This window comes from Eurosta solidaginis, chromosome 3, assembly GCF_040869045.1.
Source record: "Eurosta solidaginis isolate ZX-2024a chromosome 3, ASM4086904v1, whole genome shotgun sequence".
Classification (NCBI taxonomy): Eukaryota; Metazoa; Arthropoda; class Insecta; order Diptera; family Tephritidae; genus Eurosta; species Eurosta solidaginis.
The window spans coordinates 35,025,061-35,038,888 of NC_090321.1; the positions used below are offsets into that span (position 1 = coordinate 35,025,061).

The window sequence follows — 13,828 nt, forward strand, 5'->3', positions numbered from 1 at the left end:
AATTCCACTAATTCTATTAAATCTTGCTATTTTGAACAAATAAATAAAGATAAGAATATTCACTTAGGAATTACTTAAATTACTAATCAAAGTTGCAATTGCCTTTTTGTAGGCAGTATTAAAAATTTCAAATAAAAAGATGATAAAAAAATTTTAAGGACTACCTTTATATAAATGGACCAAAAAATAGAGGGTAATTTTCCTTTAATACAGACATAGTCTTGTTGAATTTTGACTAAAAAACTTTAACAATAGCTCTTGCGAATGTGAGTAAAATCTTTCTTTTTCTATCTCCATCTCTTTATCTCCCTTTCTCTTTCACTCTCTCCCATTCTTTCGGTCCCTATCTCTCCCTCTTCATCTTTCTTCCACATTCCCATTCTCACCCAACTCATCCACTCTAATTCGAACTCCTCCCTTCGTTCTTCCCGAAGGCTTAGGAGGTATTGCGGATATGGGCAGCCCTTTGTTGGTTATGAATCCGTCATACCAGTACCAGTGCCTTCTGCTACAAACACGACTGCTTCTGGAAAAAATGCTTCCACCTCCAAAACTTGTTTGTAGATTTTAGTCATCTCTTCTTACAGGGTTGCCTTGCAGCGTTAATATTCTAAGCAAAACCCAACCCTTGATTTTTTCCTTTTAAGTCTCTCCTTAGACTATTCCTCTACTTCTTAACAGGTCTTACAAAAATGTCTTGTTTTTAATAATAAGTTTTGCCCAAGTGGGGTCCCCTAAGCAATGCTTTGGCAAACACTCCGAGTGTACTTCTGCCTTGAAAATTTTCTCAGCCAAAAGTCATCTACTCCCGTTCCACCATTCAGGTCAGGTACCGCCAGTTTGTAGGAGAAATTCAAAAGTGACAAATAAACTCAGCCTTAGTCTCTTCGGAGGTTCATATATCGCCCTCTCCATTTTTTCTTTTCCATTTCGTCTTTTTTTTCCTTTTATGTCTTCTTACATTTTTCTTTCCTTTCCTTTTTTCAAAAAATTTCGCCCTAGGAATTCGCTTCCATTTGCCCTTTTTTAAATCATCTTGGAACTCACATTTTTCTTGTTTTCGACTTTTTCGTCTTCTTCGCTTACGTCTTCCTCTACTTCTCCTTTCCACTCCCTTTTGTTCACCTCTTTTAATCTCTTCCTCTACTCTCATTCCTATTTAATTTTCTTCTGCTCCATCTTGTTTCTTTGCCTATTTCTTTCGTATGCCCCTTTTCGCTTCTCCATTTAAAATTTTTGTAGTTTCGTTTTGGTTTACGTGCGCTATTGAGCTTTCCACTTTCAACCTTTATCCTCGATTGAGGTTCATTCTCCAAGCTGTAATCTTCATGCGATATACGCAATCTTGGTAATTTTAGGTCATATACTCACTTCAAAAGCTGGATTAAGTGCAGATGTTATTAGTTAGTGCATGTACGTTTGGGTTCTGAATTGCATACGCAATTTCAATTCTATAAATCTGTACGTAAAATATTGTACATATTCCCTTTTCCAATTTCACTCGCCTACCCGCATAAATACATACTTTGTTCTACGAAGGTTAAGTGGGATTGCCTACTTCCACACAAGCTCATCCAAGCTTGGTTGGTTTGTGGCTTTTCAGCTTAACCTGCTGCGAGACATTTGTATGCGTGTGTGTGTCTGTGTGTTTTTATGTTAATCAAAAGGCATACCTTGAACTATAAGATAAATCATATTTTAAGGTCAATTCTATGCTAACCACTTTTTGACTTCTACTGACAGGAAAATTTTGTGAATGCATTGATGAAGAAAAATGAACAAAAAATTTAACAAAATTACTTTTTGAGTAGCAAAAAACAAGTTCGAGATTTATTTATTTTAATTTCAATATTTACATAGCAATTTGAAGAACATTGTTTGTTTATAATTTTGCGTATTAAATTCTGCGTTTAAACTTTTTGTTATTATGTGTTTTATGTATTTGGAGTGTCTTGTTTTCGAATCGAAAATGATGTAATCCCCAATCACTATGAAGTCGTAAAATTTGAGATTGACGTGCCTTTAAAGTCCACTAAAAAATGTGCAAACATAATTTGCCTGTCAGCGATTACTTATTTTATAAAATATTGTTAACGTGTTATTCTCACAAAAAGTGCGTACAATTTCAATTTTTCATTTGCAATAATAAGGCAGCGAATTGAATAAGTGACCTACCTCTCAACTTGATTGGCATTGCTGTTTTATAACTAATCGAGTAAGCAAATGATCTATAAGCAATTGTTGGTAAAACAATATAGTCACACTCTGAGTCAATAGAAAATTTATGATCGCATTTTTTGAAAATTTTGATCAAAAAATATTTAAATATCATACCCCAAGATGATTAAAAACGTTCAAATTTAAAAGCATTTTCTATTCGAAAATTAACGTATCCTCGGGAGAAAAGTTTACCATACATGTGATTATTCTTGAACAATCATTTATGATTCCTATTTCGAAACGCTTTTTATTCATATTTGATATCATTGTAAAATTGAGCTTTAAGCGCCAAATACACGACACGAACATTTCCGCGAACATTCCCGTTATGTCATATTTCTGCGACCTTTTCTGTCGTGTATGGTGGTGTTTGCCAGTTCGCGCAAATGTTCGCCAAAAATCAAAATATTTTAATTTTTGGCGAACATTTGCGCAAACTGTTCGTGCGTGTATGGCGAAATAGCTCATAATCGTAGTAATTTCTGAACGGAACAGACGTGCGTGGAAAAGTAAAATGGAAAATAAAAAATTTTTAAATGTTCGGCCAAAAGTTCGTATGGTGTATGGCCAAAGCTGCGAACAAGATTGCGGAATGTTCGCGGAAATGTTCGTGTCGTGTATTTGGCGCTTTAATAGTTTTAGAGTAATATTTGACTGCTTTTCACGGTCATTTTCTGATCATATACGTGAATATATTTCAATCGTTTTGGTTGAGATTTTTGAATCATTTTTGAATGCCATTATAATGCATTTATTCTTCATATCTCATTCAAAATAGGATACTACATAATAATCTTATTACATCAGGGGAAGAAAGCATGCGAAAGTGAGCTATTCGAAACACAGCTAACTCGCAAACAAACTTGACCGATATGAACCTGCGACTACAACATCCAACATTAGCATTATCGTCAATATCTTAAAATACGATACGGTACGGGATGTTGAAGGCGTATCCAGGTATGTCAAGATAGTTTCACTTACCTGGGGTTCATATAGCTTACAACCTATGTGTTGTCCAATCATTATGTATTTTTTGGGAAGCTAAAGGGGAGAAATGGTTGGGTAAATCTTCGTTCACGAGCAGCATTACATTTTTTTTTGCCTTGAAGAATATATTTTGCATAAATAATAAAATTTGTATATATTTTTTCTTAGCTTCATGATTGAAAAAATATGTGTGAAAAAAATAATATTTTTAATGAAAATTAAAATTTCAACAAGTATAAAATTCATTATTCAGTCAACAAATATATTCATAAAAGATTCAGAAAGCTGAATGAAAAATGATTATAAATTTTTGATCGCCTAAAGTAAACACATTTATTTAAGAATTCATGAGCTTAACACCGGCTTATAATAATTGAATTTAAATTATTATGTTTTCTAAGAGAAACTGAAAAGAATGAAATATTTACTGGCATATTGCTATGGAACCATTTCGAAAACCGCCAACGTAATCATCATCAGGCAATTTTGTAGTGTTATCAAAGGTTTCAACGGGATTCGAACCGTGAATCACATGGTTAAAGGCTACTGCAGTTTCACCATGTGATTCACGGTTCGAATCCCGTTGAAACCTTTGATAACATTTCAAAATTGCCTGATGCTGATTACGTTGGCGGTTTTCGAAATGGTTCCATAGCAATATGCCAGTAAATGTTTCATTCATTTCAGTTTCTCTTAGAAAACATAATAATTGAAATTCAATTATTATAAGCCGGTGTTAAGCTCATGAATTCTTAAATATAAGTATAAACTGAACACACCATTAAACAAACATACGTAAACACATTTGATTCAAAGATGATTCCAAAATGTGATTGAAAAACTATATTCAGTTTTTGATCATCAAAGGTAAGCATATTTGATTATTCTTTTTGTTAGTTTTTATGAATTATTAAAATTTAGTCATTAAAGGACTTCAAAAATGATTCCAAAAAGTGATCGAAAAATGTTTTTTAGTTTTTCATCATGAAAAGTATTCATATTTTTTTATTTCTTTTGTTCAATTGTTTGATAACTCATTATTTAGTCAGAGAGAGTAATCAAATTGTATTGATATGTAGGGAAATTCAAAATTGAATCACCTAAATGCTGAGTGGGTAAGATTTATAAGTTTTATTATAAAAATCGCATTTAGTAATTATTTTTTGAGACTTTTATTTTTGTTCGGAAAAAAACAGTTACTGTTTGAATTTTTTATTTCGCTAGGATATTTTGTGAGTTTTCATTATAGTTAGTTTTTGATTTCAAATCTATCTTGAAAGAAAAGATGCATCTATCTATTCCCAAACAATATTTACTCAAAGGTCTAAGACTCGACATTTTCAGACAGTTCACATACAATTACAAGTGTCTAGGCAAAAATTGGCGCGAAAAATTAAATGAGGGTGGAAATGAAAATTAACACCAAATACACCAACAAAGTCATATTCATAGCTACTTATACAATATAGGATAAACATGCAAACATCCATATTTACATGTGCACAATCATGCAAATTCAACGCCAACACAACATGAACCCCGATTTAAACGAGCTGAGCATATAAACGCCTCTCTACAAACGCTGCGGACATTTGGGTGCTCACATAATATAACCTGGCAATGTAAGCTGCTGAAACAAATGTATATGCCTTGTGACCCCTGTGAAACTTTGTATGACACAGTTCAAGGTGCTGGCATATATGTAAATACATATGTACAGTTATAAGTATACATATGAATATAGTATAACCAAATATGCATTGGATATTTAGTGCAAATAATCAGCCCGTAAGTATCAGATGGCAAGTTCGACCGCTACTCATTTCACAAATTTGCATATACGTAAGCCTGCATACGTGCATACCTACCTAAGGTATGAAATAACGCCAGTCGACACTTTGTTGCCGCTTTGAGGGTGCCACCTACCCACAACACTTATGACATTTTCATACACAATTGTATCCGTAGTATATTTGAAGTATTTCAATTGAGCATTGGGCATTCATGTAAATTTTCGTTTCAGTCTCATTTTTTTTTTGTCTCTCATAACTTGCTATTCTTTGTATTAGTTTTCTTTGTATATGTTTTTTTTTTTGCCATTGGTCAGCAAATACTTGCGTTCCGTTTGCTGTCATTTAGAGGCAGTTGTCTACTTATTGCTTAATTTGAATCTGTTATCTTTTTGTTTTTATTGTGCTTTCAAGTGATTCTACAAAAGTGTGTATGAGTGTATTTTTATATATGTGAACTTGTCTTCTACTCAATGAAATTTTAATTTGTGGAATTTTTAGTGAACGGAAGTACTAAAGGGTTTTGAGGAGGTAACCTAATGCAGTCATTTACGCTTACCTATGTTTGTTCAAAGATTGCCTGAGAAAAGAGAAATTGATATAATTTCATATGTGTGGGGAATTATTTGAACAACGACGTTCAGAAACTCGAAAATAAGGCGGGGAATTCATACGACTGAGTGGTATTAACTCTAGTATGAATGCAGATACGCGAAACAATGCTGCAAAAGTTTTAATGTATTTCAGGCCTAAACAAATCAAGACTCGGGGACAAACAGTGGCTTACATCAGATGAGGCACAGTTCTATTCACTTCGAAAATATTTTGAAGTTATAGGAGACCTAACAGACGTTGTTTTTTAATAATAATAATAAACCCAACGGATTAGTACCCTCCAAAGCCCGCCCAACCGACACGTAAGGTGCATCCGCAGTACGCTCGGATTTGGTTTTGCCGAGTTGTTGATAGGAGGAGGTTGATAGGCGGAGGTTTGTTAAGCGTCGAGATCTCAAACTGCTCAGCTACATAATAAAAATCATTAGCTGAGTATTATACATAACAGTTGGAAATTATACATATACTACATTGTTAAATAAGTGAACACTTTTTTTATTTTTATTTTTTTTTTTTTATTTTTTTTTTTTATTTTTTTGTTTTTTTGTTACGAGTTAAGATAGGATAGGACAGTTTTCTAGATAGTAAAAAGTAAATCCGTTACATCAAATGAATTCGAATGCGAGTTAAAATCATGACACGGTGTTTAATTCAAACATTGATAAGCTTTACTCGACCAGTATAAGGTGGAAGATTATACGCAGAGTTCCAATGAAAATATCTTAAAGAGAAATGTAAAAATTGCTTCCGTATTGACCATATTCTATCTGCATGAACTTGTTATCCCAGATTCCATACTATTGATCCGTATTCGATTATCGGTATAACTAATGTGGTAAAAAGGGCTTTAGTTCTCCTCTAACTTTGGTCTTACTCTCCTTCCCCTTCTCTTTATACTTTTATTCACTCCTCTCTGTGCGTCTCTTCTTCCATCTTTACCATTCTTTTCCCTCTAGCTCCCTCTCCTTCTCTCCCCCCCGATCCATCTATTCCTAACTCTGTATCTTCCTATAACTCTATCTCTTTCTCCTTCTCTCGTTTTTCCTCTCTCTAGTTCTTTTTTTTTCTACTCCATCTCTTATTCCCAGTCCCAGTCCCGGACACAATCCCAGTCCCAAAAAATGTTGTCTAAAAAAAATTAAGGGGTGAACCACCACCTTACCATTTTGGGGTGTAAAAAATATCCGATTCTCAGACCTATTCAATATGCTCACAAGATTTCGTGAGAATCGTCCGACGCGTTTCGAAGGAATTCACCCACATACACTTATTCCCAGTCCCAGTCCCAGACACAGTCCCAGTCCCAAAAAATATTGTCTAAAAAAAATAAGGGGTGAACCACCACCTTACGATTTTGGGGTGTAAAAAAATATCCGATTCTCAGACCTATTCAATATGCTCACAAGATTTCGTGAGAATCGCCCGACGCGTTTCGAAGGAATTCAACCACATACACTTTGACACGAGAATTTTATATTTAAGGAGAAAAAATGTATGAAATTCACTTGGACTTACCGTAAAAATTTAAATTTAGACCTCTATGTAGGATTTTTTTCTGAAAAGACAAAAAAAACGAGAAAAATTAACACCATATTCAATTTAATGCATGTTTCAAATTATTTGATTATAGTGAAACATTTTATATCTCCTAGGAAGTTTGCACTTTCTGGTCATTGGTAGGTATCGGAATTTCGATACAACATGATGCTTTTTTAAATCAACTCTGTTTTTGGGGTTCGCTTATGTAGCCCTTTCTATTTTTTTGTTCCCAGAAAAACCAGGATCCAAATAATTTTAAAAAAAAGTTTTATTCTAAACAGAGTCACCCTTATGCAGTGTTTCGAAAAACACTGCGAGTTTTTGTCTACCATGAAAGGATTCTCTGCAGAAATTCACCTGCCTAGCAGATGCCGATCGGAATCTTCATATAAAAACCTACGATTTTTGGGAAAAATTAAACGAAGCATATTGGTAGTATTGGCGGCCACCGTGGTGTGATGGTAGCGTGCTCCGCCTACCACACCGTATGCCCTGGGTTCAGACCCCGTGCAAAGCAACATCAAAATTTTAGAAATAAGGTTTTTCAATTAGAAGAAAATTTTTCTAAGCGGGTTCGCCTCTCGGAAGTGTTTGGCAAGCGCTCCGTGTGTATTTCTGCCATGAAAAGCTCTCAGTGAAAACTTCTGCCTTGCAGGCCGTTCGGAGTCGGCATAAAAAACATGTAAATCATGTAAAATCAAGAGGAGCACGACGCAAATTGGAAGAGAAGCTCGGCCTTAGATCTCTTCGGAGGTTATCGCGCCTTACATTTATTTATTTTTTTATTGGAAGTAAAGCTTGGCCTATATCTCCTCGTAGGTATATAGTACCAAGTACTCTCCCAACCAGAAATTTATTTCATCGAACGCAATTCCTTGGTGTAGAGTTCCTATTGCCGTAATATTTGTTTGAAATATAATCCAGTTTGCAATAAAATAGATTAACCCATAAAGATTGGGTCAGCAATACTACTTTTTTTTATCATATATGTTTTTATGCACTTCCACTTCACAAATTATGACTACAGACACTAACAAGATTATTTGTACACCGTTGTGATTGTGCATAAAAAAGCTGACTGCAGATCAACTTTTTATTTATGTAATTGATCCGTGTCCGCAGAAAATGTCAACGAAGTATACATCTACGAGAACAAGCGAAGCTCCTTCATACCAAACAGCATCAGCGACAACATAAACATTCAATTTGGAACAAAATTTTAATGACAATCATTAATACAAACAAGCACACAATAATATTAGCATTTTATTAGAGTTATTAGATTGCAATAAAGAGGAACACATTCTACTTGTAACAAATAGATAAACAATCAATGAAGTATACAATACCCTGCTTCTTGTTTGAGGCATAGAAATAAACGGGTAATCAAGAAAGAAAAAATGCAGAAAATTAAAAAGTCCACAAACAAATGGCAAACAGGCTAAACAGCTGTCGTAATGGTGACATTATCGGCGTTCATCAGAGGCGCGTTGGATAATGAGGTTTTGTTTGTTAGAAAAAAGAAAAAGTTTACATATGTAAACAAATCTGAAGTTGCAAAAAATCTGTGAAACAATGAGGGAGCATACAAACAGCAGAGAATAACGAATTCGAGAGTGTGCGAAGCTCGGTTGTTTATTTCCATACAGAATAAATAAAATAAGTCGATAAAATCTTATGCTACAAGCAGGAAAAAAAATTGTTAAAAAAAATATAAAAAAATCTAAAAAGCAATGCATTTTTTCCAACACCAACAGAAACACTCTAATAAAAAAATGTGCTGACATAGTGAATGCTCTTCCTGTTGTAGGAGATGTAGATATCGTGCGCAACGGTAGTTGGCTTAAAGCGTAAGCACATTGAAACTGGTTTAAAAAGCAACAACAAATAAAGCAATAAAAAATATGGAAAGAAAAATAAAATGCTAAGGCAGCATGATTGAAATGTTAACCTTTTTTCTTATTGTGTTTTTTTTTTGCTGAATCTGTGCTTAATTCAAGCGAAAACTAAATAGTAATTAAACCAAAAATTACACAATTTGTTTACAAATAAATTACAAAATATACGAACAAAGGCTATTGAAAGTCTGTAAAATGCAAAATAAAACATAAACCAAAGATAACTTATGCAAGCAACTAATGATGCTCTGTGGGTTGTCTTTGGTAATCTTTCACTTTTCAAAGGGTTCACGTAGTATGTATGAACCTTAATGTAAGCACAATCGGCATATGCAAATAGAAATAAGAAAGCTTATGGAACACACAGTAAGAAAGAAGTGATAGTATAATATATTTTTCTTCGGCTTAAGTTTAAAACACAGTAGTTTCCCGGAGGCAAGAAAATCTCGAGATTCATGATATAAATTGGAACGATTTTTCGTGAAGTCTTGTCAAATTTGGTTTCAAGACAAAACAGTTTCGCTGTTGTATCATCTTCAGTGTAATTTTAAGTTGTAATCTTTATTCATTTATCTATTGTCTTGCTAGTTATGGATGTAGTTTTACAGCTCGGTAGGTAGAAGTCAGTATTTTGAGATGTTTTATTGATCGTTGCTAGGGAGAAGATACTTACGAATATGTGGTGAACTGGGCGGTCAATAAATACTTCACGTTATCTTTTTCTTGTAGTCAGTTATTTGTTTTCGGGAACTCGTTGTAGTTTCCCTAGAACTAGTTCTGGCTCCCAGTTTATGCCCTAAGTTTTCCGCTGTTCACGATGCTGTGAAAATACTATATTTCTTTTAAAAAAAAGTTTGTCAGTTTATAATTCGCTATTCCAGTTTAGGTCATTGTGCTCCAAATCTTTGCGTTTTCCTTTCATTGCTTCTCCTGTGGGTTGGGATGTTATGTTTATGTTTAATTTCGAATTTGTATAGTCTTTACTTCCTCTATGCCTCTTGTGTTAGAAGTATTATTTGACAGTGCTATTTTTTGCTAATGAATGCTGAGGCAAAACTGAAAAGAGATCAATTCTCAAATTTAAAGCTGGATATTATTTATAGCTCTTTGCTCTATGCACTTTCAGATCCTATCGTCGATTCTTAGGTGGTCAGCTTGGTTTCGCTTTATTCGAACAGGAGAAAACAGGTCTCTCTTTCCTTGCTAACGGTGGTACTAAAGCTTATTATGCCCCTCGACATTTGTCTAAATAAAAGCAGTCAGGTTTTTCATTAACGAGCCCGAACATCAGGCGAATAGCAAAATCTAAGCGATTAAATACTGGTACCTAAACTTTTGCCAAGAACATCAACAAATAAAAGTGGTCCTTTAAGAGGTTTTGTGTTCGATATCATTGGCGCGTCCCAATTACAGCAGAAAGTAGATACGGGACTTGGTTTCAGTTTCAATTTTTTCGTACAGAAAAAAATATATAATTAAGCTGTGACAGCGGAACAAATCCGCATATTCTGACCATTTCAAAGTTCTCTAGCATCTTACTTTATGTTGTATTCGAGATTCTTGAAAGAATATTCTTTGAGAGCATTATCAAAAGAGCATATCACCACCTGCATGGAACACCATCCAATCATAACAGCTGTGAGAATTTTTTTCAAAGGGCTCTATAACAGATATGTTTAAACAAAATTAAGTATTTGAGCCGAAAACGTATTGAAGTTAGGTTGATATAGAAGTTCTTAAAACCATTTATTAGATAGGTGTTCCTGAAATGAGCTATCAGATACGGTTTTGAAACGAATTCCGAGAAAGTTCGTTCCTAAAATATGAGACGCCAAAAGCGTTGTTTTTAAAGGCGTTTGTTGGTGAAAACAAGGCTGATTAAGCCAATATCCGAAATTGGCTGAACTTCCATTCAAACTTCATATTCCTCCCCTAATTTCTCACTGTGTTTCAAATTTATGGCGCTCTAAGCATAATAATTCCATTTTATATCAAATAGCATGTTTTTGCCGCTTTACATCGCTTACAACAGTAAATTATAAGGCGCTGGTAACTGTAAAAAATTTGTAGCTGAACTGTAAAGCATCCAAAAAGAAATAAATAAAATTGTTTGTAATCGCAAGAAAGGTTAAAAAAATATACAAGCAAAAGTTGAAAAGAAGCACTAAAGCGACAAGTTATCGTACATTTTCTAAAAGTGTAGTTCTTCTTTTTTACTTTTATGCGCAACCAAGAAAGTACATCGACTGTTAAAAGTAGTTCGTTTTTTTTTTACATTTTTTATTTATTTATTTTTTTTTTTCAAAAGTCAGTTACCGATAGACATTAGGTAGTTATCAAAAGGCTCTATAACAGATATGTTTAAACAAAATTAAGTATTTGAGCCGAAAACGTATTGAAGTTAGGTTGATATAGAAGTTCTTAAAACCATTTATTAGATAAGTGTTCCTGAAATGAGCTATCAGATACGGTTTTGAAACGAATTCCGAGAAAGTTCGTTCCTAAAATATGAGACGCCAAAAGCGTTGTTTTTAAAGGCGTTTGTTGGTGAAAACAAGGCTGATCAAGCCAATATCCGAAATTGGCTGAACTTCCATTCAAACTTCATATTCCTCCCCTAATTTCTCACTGTGTTTCAAATTTATGGCGCTCTAAGCATAATAATTCCATTTTATATCAAATAGCATGTTTTTGCCGCTTTACATCGCTTACAACAGTAAATTATAAGGCGCTGGTAACTGTAAAAAATTTGTAGCTGAACTGTAAAGCATCCAAAAAGAAATAAATAAAATTGTTTGTAATCGCAAGAAAGGTTAAAAAAATATACAAGCAAAAGTTGAAAAGAAGCACTAAAGCGACAAGTTATCGTACATTTTCTAAAAGTGTAGTTCTTCTTTTTTACTTTTATGCGCAACCAAGAAAGTACATCGACTGTTAAAAGTAGTTCGTTTTTTTTTTACATTTTTTATTTATTTTTTTTTTTTTTCAAAAGTCAGTTACCGATAGACATTGGGTAGTTATCATTAACTTGCTTGCGCTAGACGCACGGACGGTCGATTGTGTAGAACAGTAAATGTGCTCGAAGCTTGGCCATTCGTTCTATTTTCTGTTAATGGCCGCGTCACAATCAACTTTTTCATATACGTAGATGCGTTCAACACAGTATTATGCATGATGAGTAGATCCCTGCAAAAATCACGAGTACTCCATGTATGCATGTATGCATTTTGAAAAATCCAACTTTGACCCATTTAGAGTGCTCCAATCGAGTCCAAATGTATGACCGACCCCCACTAACTTTGGAGGCCCGACCCACCGATGCCAGTGGCACACCCTCTGGAACCCCCCTGGGGGTTTACCATACAAACATTTCAAAAAATCGCCGGTTTTGCACTTTACATGAAAAAATCAGCGAAATGCCTATGTTTTTTCTTTTTGGAGTTTATTTTTCTCTTTAGAAATTTATTTAGTCAGAACATATGTAAATAAAAAAATGAATTTAACTTAGTAATAGAACAGAAATTGAAAAAAAATTATTAGAAATTAGCGTTTTTACAACCCTTTTAAAACCAAGGCATCACTGTGATGCATTGGCATGTCGTAAACATAGTTGTGTGGGTTTTTTATCCAACCGTTTTAAAAAATGAAGGTATCACTGTGACACAATTGCAGATCGTAAAATTGCTTGTGTTGTTTTTTTAAGCCACCACAAGACACAGCAGGTAGAATTGAAATTACCCTTTCATTCTTATTACCTCGTCTCGTAGACCATATATAACGCAACAGTTTTTGTGAATGCATTAGTCGTTGTGAAGAACTCAAAGTGTGAAGTGCTAATTTCAGATAAAAAAATATTTCAAAAAAAATAATAAGTGAAGTGACCATTCCAAATCAAAAAGTTTACAATGAATCCACCATCCTCTACACCGCAAGATGAAGCAACTACATCAACAACTATCGAAAACCCAATGGGTCATATACCCAAGCATGATGTTACTGTTTTTGGTGTGTCTACTGATTTAACTATCTTAATTTACCAACCCATCTGGATATCTTGAGATATTATCTTTACTTAAGCGAACGTGCTAAAACAGAACAAAAAAAGTTTTCCCATAAATCATTCACTATTCAAGTACAAGATAAGTTGATTGGAATTTGAGAAAAACTTGGTATGGAAATAATGCTAAAAAAAAGTGTATTTAATAAATTGAATAAATTGCTTGACAAGTATCAAGAGCAAATCAAGAGAAGAAACAACACCCAACAATTTACAGAGTATGTAAAATCTCTGTAAACAATTTTTTACATTGGAACATGTAAATGCGATTTGAAGGCAGCTCCATGTGCATGCGGCTGGGTTTCCGAACGCCTCAAAGAGTTCATGCACGATCAACATAATCGGAGAAGACTAACAATGGATGCATTTATGATGGAAACGGAAGAGCAAGGAGCAACGTCTATGTCATCAATGCCAACATACCAAGATCCCGATGATTCAGCATACGCACCGCCACCGGTTCAAGAAGATATGGATAGAAGCACAAGCTCACAATACACAGAGAGATACGATTGTTTTAACTTTTCTTTGGTATGTGACAGATTTGGTGTGCCTGACAGAGTAGCATCAGCATTGGGAACCGCTCTTTTGCAAGATTTTAAAATTAAAGATAAGCATGGGAAACCTCTCATCGTGGATAAATCGAAAGTTCGCAGAGAAAAAGAGAAATGCAGACAAGAAGTGCTTCGAAAACGGTTAGATGATACCAATTTGTTAGC

At 34.2% G+C, this 13,828-nt stretch overlaps 1 protein-coding gene across 4 annotated transcripts in view; it reads right to left on the bottom strand.

Moving 5' to 3' along the window:
• Nucleotides 1-13,828, bottom strand: part of uzip (unzipped) — a 251,045-nt gene that overhangs the window by 148,041 nt on the left and 89,176 nt on the right. For all 4 annotated transcript variants that reach the window (XM_067771386.1, XM_067771387.1, XM_067771388.1 and 1 more), the window contains one exon: nt 7,131-7,170. The gene's annotated coding sequence lies outside the window, so the exon portion shown is untranslated. The remainder of the gene's footprint in view (nt 1-7,130; nt 7,171-13,828) is intronic.